This window comes from Paramisgurnus dabryanus, chromosome 8 (assembly GCF_030506205.2).
Source record: "Paramisgurnus dabryanus chromosome 8, PD_genome_1.1, whole genome shotgun sequence".
Classification (NCBI taxonomy): domain Eukaryota; kingdom Metazoa; phylum Chordata; class Actinopteri; order Cypriniformes; family Cobitidae; genus Paramisgurnus; species Paramisgurnus dabryanus.
In genome coordinates, this window is record NC_133344.1 from 39350788 (window position 1) to 39360787 (window position 10000).

The 10000-nt window shown below is 40.1% G+C and overlaps 1 non-coding gene across 1 annotated transcript; it reads right to left on the bottom strand.

Moving 5' to 3' along the window:
• Positions 1–178: 178 nt before the first annotated feature.
• trnak-cuu (transfer RNA lysine (anticodon CUU)) lies at positions 179–251 on the bottom strand. The gene has a single exon. It is a non-coding gene; the product is annotated as a tRNA-Lys (tRNA).
• Between the last annotated feature and the right edge of the window lie 9749 nt (positions 252–10000).

Consider the following 10000-nt stretch of genomic DNA (forward strand, 5'->3'; position numbering starts at 1 on the left):
CAGCGGGCGAAAAGGATAACGCGAAGAATGGAGTCCTAACTGTGTACATAGGAGAGCTTATTTCCTGGGAACCAACATTTGCAACAGAAATGCAAAGAGAGGTCTCGGTCAGGATTTTTATAAATGCCACTTGGCCTGGGGCTGCAATGTAAAGCTCCAACGAGAAAAGCAGCTAACACGCCCAACGTGGGGCTCGAACCCACGACCCTGAGATTAAGAGTCTCATGCTCTACCGACTGAGCTAGCCGGGCCTAATGTTGTGTCGTTTGCTGGCTGATTGCAAGGCGTTACCTTCTTGAAGAAACAGCACAAACAGATGCCTTGCATGTTGCACGGGTAAAGGCAAGCTCAGGCCACGTGGCTTCTGGTTGGAGTTTTCCATAGCAGGCAGAATAATTAAGGTCCGCTGCAAAACCTCTTGCTCGCAGGCGAGTCTGTGCTCGTTGCAGATGCTGATGCTTGTTGTTTTTGAGCAGACCATCGATGTGATCCGGGCACATCTCGAGCAGTCACAGATGTTGCAATTTTTTCAGACCTGTTTGATATTCTTGCCAGTTGATCTTTGTAGACTTGGAATTAAGCCTTTTCCCCTTATTATTTGATTCACGGGTCCGGACACCAATTGTCTTGCCAAGAAAAAATCTTTAATATATATATGTCAGGAGAGAAACCAGTAAAGATGTTCTATCTATGACAGCCTATACATTTCTTTCATTCTCCCGTCATCCCGTAGTTTCTCTGGGGTGGTACAGTAAAGTTTGAGCTTTTATACATCACAGAAAGACTTCCTTGTAAGGTAGAAAAACATGTTGCTTAAGCATCTCAAATATAGAACATATATGTCATGCTAACACATGGCACAGTCCACTCCTATATTAAGATACTATTCTTAGTGTATACATTTGTGGTGCTTTGCAAACTGTACACATCTGACATGTCATGATCAGAACGTATTACCCTCTTTCAATCCCCTGACATGTGATCCATACTATCTATAGTCTCGTTCATTCAAACACATGCATTTAACACTCTATAAGATAACACAACTGATTATGAATATAAAGAATAATAATACAAAATATATAATATATAATAATGAAATCATATTAAAATAATACATTTTAATAAAAGAATACATTTAATAATAAAAGACTAAATTTTAAGTCTTCATCTCCCTCCACTGGAACTACGGCCGTCAGTTCCACACCATTACTCCCAGGTGGCCAACCTATTGAAGTGATAGTGAGGAGAAGAAATTGCAGACCAAGAGATAGTCAGACAGGACAGAAGAATGGGAAAAGAAAGGAAAGGAAAACAAAACAAAACAAAGAACCCCAACCCATGGTATGTCCCCGTATACTATGTGTCAATTAACGACTATGTGTAAGCATTTAAAATGAACCCCAATCATCTAAGAAAAGAAAAAACTAATAAATCTTCACCGGTGCCTTCGCTCATTAAATACTTAATTCTTTAATAAGTATGTAAATACCCCAAGTTCCCGGCCAAAACAACAAACAAAATAAATATAGTTAAAGGATCCTATCCCTTAGGGTTGAAAATCAGTAAGCGAGTGTGCATTGTTATGTAGTTGTGTAGTATGTGTAAAATCTCCTATTTCACTCTGTATGTCCCATTCATAGTTCTATCCGTTTGATTAGTTATAATCAATTTGACAGGTTTGGTACTTTTCCTCCTAGTAACACATATTATGAGTTGTATTACTAACATTAACACAAAAACTCCCACCAAAATCAAAACGATACAATCTGACCAAGATAAATTCCCTAAAATTCGTGTTAATTTCCTTTCAGACAGTAATTTAGCTACCCCATTTGCTACGACTACATGACCCATTGCTTGAATTCCCTCCTCTTGAGCTGCTTTAACACTTTTTTTAACTCTTCTAACCATCTCAAAGAGTTCATAATTCCTTTCCTCTACTAAATCATTATTCCACCATTGCGGCTCTAACTGCAACAATTGCACATGTGGAACATGAATTCCACCCAAGTGAAGAGGATAGAGAATCTCAAGGCAAAATGGATCAGGAGGAATTGGACACAACTTCCCTCCATATATCATATTTTCACTTATTCCATTATGTAATATACACCATTGTACTTCTGACACCTGCCATGCACCTGTGGCTTGATCTAAAGGAACTACTTCCCAGACTGCAGAACCATTAAGAGATAGACTAAACATCGTAGAGCATGAGCAAATTACCCACTCATGTTCCTCAACACAACAGTCTGTGGTAGAAATCATTGGTGTTTTACCTTCAGCCCAATACCCATTTCTTCCTAATCTAATTACTGAATTTCCTTGTTTGACACCCATTGATTGGAATCGCCTAACTGTCATAATATTGCGTTTCCCATATTGAGGCCATACCATAATCAAAGGTAATATTCCAGAACCTGACAACAAATCTTCATTAATGGCGATTTTAACTAATGGAATATGTTTAGCAGAAGTCAAATTAAGTTGATTACCAAAAACCACAAATAAAGACTCTGCTATTCGCTCAGGAACTTGACCCATTCGAATAACCTGAATATCTTCTACCATTTGATCTTTTAAATTCTGAGCTAAAAATAAACACGCCGCACGATGCATCTCAAAATTAGATGATTTTGTTAATGCATCTGCCAATTCCTTTGCAGCATTATTAAGATGCTGACTCGCTGCTATAATATGCAAAGAACCCTGAATAGCCTCAGTGAGTCCTTTCCCAGCCATTGTTCCCACCCACTGAGTATATTCGCTTAGTTGATTCGTTCGAACACTGTTACTAATTGAATTGACAGAACCAAATACCCCCGCTATGTCTCCCCATATACTTCGAGATTTACGATTTTTACTACTCAGAGGACTTTTAGAGGTATAATATGTAACTTCTTTTTCCAACCAACTTCGTATCTGTGTAAAATTACCACAATAAGACTGATCAAAAACAGTAATAAGGGATTTCAAGTTATAATTAAGACGTTGTCGAACCATGTGGGCTTCATTTATCAAAGTTTTGGTTTCTTTTGCTAACAAAATTCCATGAGCTGGTGCCATAGTTGTATTTAAGCATGTTTTAGCTTTGTTTGTCTTTTCTGCAGAGAGATAAAGACACTGTCCAATTTCCCCAATTTCAAGTTCAGTCTCACAATATTCATTCTCATCTTCTGAATGCCATACTCGTACATAATTTCCCTTGAATCTTTTTGTCCCTGAGGAAGTATCCCGCAGAAACCCTTCACATGGCAACACTATAGGATATATACATCCTTGGGCCAAGGAGTCCCATATTGTAAGCATGTGAGTACGATTCAAAACTAAATTAATTTCTACATTAGTAGACGTTATAAGGTCTAACCCAACAACCTCACATTGTTCTTTTGAACAAATATCACGTCTTTGATCACTACTAGTATACCCCCCGTCTTTCACAGGCCAAATAACTCTGCTTTTGTAACATGGATGGTAAAAGTTACATCCTCCAAAGATGTCCTTACGATATTTAGCAAGGTCTTTATCATTACGTGGCACCCAATCCCATAATCCCCATTTGGAAATAAAGGGTAGAGTAAAATGTTGGCCAGATTTCAGAGTTGCATTCCGAGTGATTCCTTGACCTCTAGGGGTCCATAAAGCGTGGCTTTCTTGATAAATGCCAAGTAAAATTAAAAATAAGCATACCATCGTTGTTGGATATCGAGAATAACTTGCAACCATCTCTAATCAATGTCAATGGAATTGATTCCTGAAACGGAAACAGAGAAATAATTAAACATCACTTCTTTGTTCCCATTCTTTAAAGCTAATGGACGAACATTGCTCAATCTCAGGCCATAAGACATTATCATCATTTTGTTCATTCACTAAGCAAGGTTTAACTTGTGACCAATGATACCATCTATCTGTCCCTACACCCTTCCCTTTGAGGCAAACACTTGTATCAGTTGTTAAGAGTATCTCATATGGTCCCTCCCATCTAGGCTCTAAACCTTTCCTAGCAATGCGTTTGACCATAACAAAACTGCCTAACTCGGGAATATGTGGAATATCAGTAGTGGTGTGTTTTGCGTCCCATTGCTGTTGAGCTTCTCGCACTTTCTTATTATTGTCTTTAATAGCTTTGTCCAGCATTGCGAGATAGCGTCGTAACTTTTCTTGGAACAAAGTAGAATCTCCTCCTGTTCCCGCAGGTGGTGGAGCATCAGGAGGTAGAACCATTGCTCTTCCAGTCATTAATTCAAAAGGTGTTAGTCCTGTAACTCTGTTTGGAGTTGCTCTCAAATTCCACAAAATAGCAGGTAATAATTTATGCCAACCTTGGCCAGTTTGCAGAATAGCCTTGGTTAGAGATGTTTTCAGTGATCGGTTCATTCGTTCTACCATTCCTGAACTTTGTGGATGATATGGAATGTGGAATTTCTGTTTAATCCCCATCAACTTCATTGCTTCCTTCATCAGTTTTCCAGTGAAGTGAGTTCCATTGTCAGAATCAAGTTCAAATGGAAGACCCCAGCGGGGAAAGACTTCCTCCACCATTACTCGTGCTGCTGCTTCAGCCGTGCAAGTTTTCGTAGGGAATGCTTCTACCCACCTAGTAAACCTGTCCAAAATGACTAGAATATATTGGTACCCTCCACTGGGTGATAAAGGTCCTGTGAAATCGATTTGCAGATGTGTCCATGGACCTGTTGGTCTAGGTGCATGTGACATTCGCACCTTTACAGATTTTCCCACATTTGCTTTTATGCAGATCAAGCATCTTCTACAGTAATCATCAATGTCTCTCATCATTCGTGGCCACCACCAAGTCTCATTGATTTGAGTTTTCATTGCTTTTGCTCCAGCGTGCACTTTTCCATGATACAGCTGCATTAGTTCTCTTCTTGTTCCGATAGGCATTACCACTTGTCCTGTTGGAATTCTCCAGATACCTTGATCATCTTCTTTTGCTCCTGCTTTTATCCAATGTTCTTTCTCTTCATCTGTCTCCATTTGATATGACAGAAGATGGAGCTCAAGATTATCTTTGCTGTTTTCTTTTACCAAGGTAACAGGAGTAAGAGGAAGTAGAGCTGCTTCTCTAGCTGCTGCATCTGCTGCCGTGTTACCCTGACTTCCTTTGGACTTGTCAGATTGATGTGATTTTACTTTGATCACGGCTGCTTCTCTAGGTAAGTGACAAGCTGCAATCAAGCGACGAATTATGGAAGCATGTCGTATTTCGCTTCCACTGCTAGTGATAAGTCCACGTCTTTTCCACAGGGCTAGATAGTCATGTACCACGCCTAAGGCATAGCGGCTATCCGTATAGATATTGACTCGATCTCCTTCTGATAGTTCAAAGGCTTCCGTAAGTGCTACAAGCTCAGCTACTTGTGCTGAAAACTGTCCAGAAAGAGATCCTTTCTTTACAATAGTTCCATCAGCTTCCACTACAGCCCATCCAGTATGTCGTTTTCCATCGACATAGTAACTAGATCCATCGACCCATAACTCTTTGTCTGGGTTTTCAAGAGGGATTGGATTAACTGGACCAAGACTATCTTCTTCTACTTGTTTTTCACACTCATGTGGTATTCCCTCATGTGGTTCCAGCATCATTGTTGCAGGGTTAAGAGAAGAGTCCCTGATGATTTCCACTCGCAAATCCTTGTTTAACAAAGTTGCTTCCCATTTTGCTCTTCTTGCGTCAGTTATGGTTTTGATGTTTGTGTTGTTCAACAGTGTCACTATGCTGTGTGGGGTGTGCAATATGATAGTTTGTGCTCCTATCAGATTTTCAACTGCATCCATTGCCCATGTGGCACCATCGAGGGCTTGTATACATCGTGGTTGACCAATCATAGTGACAGGTATTTTTGTGGAAAAGTACCCAACTGGGTTCTATCGATCACCTAGTTTTTGACACAGTACTGCTGAATACGTCTCATCTCCCACCCTGGTCCACAAATGAAATGGCAACCGTCCATCAGGAAGTCCCAAGGCTGGGGCTGAAGTCAGTTTTTCTTTCATAGAAGTAAACGCTTCCTCAGCTTCTGGTGTCCAGTTTATCTTTTCCACTCCAGGCTTTCCTCCCTTGTACAGGTCGATAAGGGGGCTAGTGATGCTGGCAAAATCAGGTATATACTGATGACAGTAGTTGAAAAGTCCCATCACCTTCCGCATTCCTGTAACTGTTAGAGGTTTTGGAAGTTGTCGTAATGCTTCTACACGCTCTGTTGTCATTCTCCTTCCCTTGACAGATATTTCTTGGCCCAAGTAGATCACCTTGGTTTTGGCCAGCTGTGCTTTGTCGGGGTTGACCTTGAATCCTCCTTTCCTAAGGGCTTGTAGGACAACTTTTAGAGCGAATACATGGCTGTTTTCATCTGGGCTTGCAATCAACAAGTCGTCAACATACTGGAGGCAAACACTTCCTGAACTCTCAATTTCAGCTTTTTGCTCTGTTAAGAACTGGTCCAAAGCTCTATGAAATACAACAGGAGACAAATTAAGACCTTGTGGGAGTCTGTTCCAGACATACTGTTTTGTGCCCACTGTGAAGGCCAATTTCTCTTGAGATCTTTCATCAATAGGTATAGACCAGAAAGCTGACAGTACATCTAGTTCCGTAAAAATTCTTGCATTTCCTGGAATATCATTCAGAATGGTGGCAGGATTGGCTACAATAGGATGAGGTTTTGGTGTTACACTGTTAAGTCTTGTGTAATCGATGGTTAATCGCCATGAGTTATCTGATTTCTTGACAGGCCATACAGGACTGTTAGTGGTTGATGAAGCCTGTCTGATAATTCCTTCAGCTTCCAAGTTTGCCACTATCTCTTCCACGGCTTGTCTTGCTTCAGGTCGGATGGGATACTGTTTATGAGGGGGATGTATTGGTCCTTTAATAACAATGGGGTCAATGTTGGCTTTGCCACAATCCAATTTGTGTTTAGCCCAAACATCTGGATATAAACTGCACAGAAGACCCCACACACCGTCTTTTCCCCAGTCTCTAATAATTGGTTTTGCTGTACCAACAGACCATAGATTACAAGTGCGATCTTCATGTGGTATTATCCCAGCTGTTGTAGTGATTTGACGGCTGTCAGTGAATATGATCATGTTTAACAATGGAAGGATGTCCATGCCAATAAGGCTTCCTTGTGAATTCGGTCCCACCCAGAAAGATGTCCATAAAACTTCATCTTCATGTATTTGCAGAGGAACCTGTATACTTTTGCGAAATTTTGTGATACCCCCTCCAACTCCTTCAACTTCCATAGTTTCATCTGTTGTAGGTAGGTTCAGATCTGTTATTGAAATTGCTGCTCCTGTGTCAACTAAAATGTCACATGGGTGGCCCCCTATTAATGCATTGATGAAAAGGCGATTGTCTCTTTTCTTATTAATACAGGGGGCCGCTGATTCCTATTGCGGACGCATAATTCCCTCAATGAGCTGACGAACTTGTGCTTCAGTCCATGTCTTCCCTTGAGAGTTTTCATCATAATTTTTCGCACTGACCTGTTTAAATGATGGACCTTGACCTTCTGATCCACCTCCTTTAGCCCAGCAATCTTTTCTCACATGGCCAGGCTTTCCACAATTGAGACAAACAATCAGCTTCTTCTTTGTGTCCATGTTGTATTGAGCTGTCGCCACTCCTCTTCGATATGACTTGTTTCCTTCTTCCTTGTTTGATCTCATAGCCATCTCTAGGCGGCCAGCCCATTGCATAATTTGGTCAAATGTCTCGCCTGGGTTGACTCCAAGTGACAAGGCTTGTTGGTATTTTGCGCTCAGTCCATCCACAAGTGTGTCGGTAAACTGTACATCATCTCTGTCAGGTTGCTTCTTAGCACAGAGTGCCCATCTCTCATAAGCATTCCACTTACGCAGAGCATATTCATCTGGGGATTCATCATCCTTTTGCTTTATCAATGTCACTGACGTGAAAGGAATTTTACCGCTTCCTAAGATTTCTTGGATTTCTTTTCGGAACCCATCTAATGCTTGCCAAAGACCCAGGGGTCGTCCCTGGCCATCAACCCACAAATCCATCCATTGGGCTGTTGTTATCAAAGCTGGCAAGCGTTCCCATCTGTCTCTTGGAATTTTAGCTTTAACAATAGTGTGTATATCTCTTAATGTCATTTGATGTGCTTCAACCAGAGAGTCTAATTCTCTCCAAAACTCTGTGTTTGGATCTTGTCTCTTTAAAGGAGGCAGGGCTGTGAGAATGGCTTGACGTTCTCCTGGTGTGAATGGTCTCTCTTCTGTCATCATTTCAGATTCTTCTTTTTTAATTGCAGGTGAAGAACTTTCAGGACCGATTTTATCAATTGTGATCATGTCATCATCTCTTGTCTCATCACCCCAGTCAGATCCATTATCACGAGCTGGTGTACATCGCAGCATGTCTCTATTTGGCTGGGCTGATTTAGATCTCATTATTATTGGAGCTGCTTGTGCAGATGCAATATACATTTTGTTAACTGGTCCTTCATTTGATCTTGAAGCCTGAGGCTGTATCAGAGGTTTAGAAGAACTTGTATATTGTTCAGGCAAAGTTGGATAAGTTGGGTTGTAAGGAGGAGGTGTTACAGTTATTGTGGATTTTTCTGGTGTTTGTGAATATTTCCTTTCAGCTTCAGTTATTATATTTGTCCAATCTGGATCAAATGAATCATCATTGGTTATATCTTCTTTAACTGAACATTTAATAGACATGATTTTATTCAACTTGTTATATGCTTCAACTTGAGGCTTCATTGCTTCAACAAGTGAAACTGGACACCCATTAATGCCACAACAAATTCCTCCTTGTTTCACAATCCAATTAGCAGCCAGTATTGGGAATACTTTTGTCTTGATAGAGTCTTTTTGGGACTCAAACCAGCTTAGCTGCACATCCATAGATGCATTGATATCCAATCCTTTTTTTAAAAACTTAGTTTGCTTCTTCTTCTTTTTATCCAAATACCAAACAGATATCATTTTGCTGTTACAGGCACTTGCCATCTTGCAAATTATTTGTCCCTCAGTCTCTTGTATGTTCAAAACAGCAGGACTATTTTTGTGTGTGTGTGTGTGTGTGTGTGTGTGTGTGTGTATTCCAAGAGAGGCCCCAACAGCAGCAAGGCTATTTATATGTGTGTGTGCGTGTGTGTGTGTGAATTCCAGGGGAGCCCCTCAGCTTCTCTCTGCTTCTCTTCTCTCTAACCTGCTCTAGTTTACTCGAGGAACAAAGAAGGGGGGAAATAAAAAAACAAAATAACTAATTATTTATAAGTAACTTAATCAATTTATATTTCCTTTTTCTTCTATTTTTCCTTATTTTATTTTAATTTTTTTCAAGTTGGTCTCAGATCAGTCTCCTCCTTAAACACTGAACAGCTTCATTGTCAAAATTGAAATGCACGCGATTCTAGCTCCTTTTTATTGATACCCTTCTTCTAAGGGTTCAATTCCCAGCGTATTTAAACGTTTTAGGGTTTCTTCGTATCTTCTATACTGCACTGCACTAACTCGGAGCACAGACCCGCCACTTTAAATCGCAATAAATCACCACTGTCACACTATCCTCGTTTCCTTCTGAAACGATTCTTCGGTGTGTTGGAAATATTTTAGAGATTACTCTGCCATCGTTTTTACAGTCTCGCCATATTCCAACCACCTCCCAGTCATGACAGCTGATTGCTAAATCGCCTTACAGCTATCCCAATATATTGACTAAATGGTCTTCTTTCTAAAAAAGATCCACTTTTTTAAAAGTCTTTTCAAACATAGAAAAGACTACCCCAGCTTCATTCAATATCTTTTAGAGATTTACTGATCAGAGCAACTCAAATAAGCCACATCAAATTTATATTATTTAAATTATTTTACTATTTCTGACATATATATTCATTGGCAACACAACTGATGTTTAAATGACACAGTTCTTTTAAGCAGTTTCAGTCAAAGTCCAATCATCAGGCAGACTTATAATTATTTTGAAATA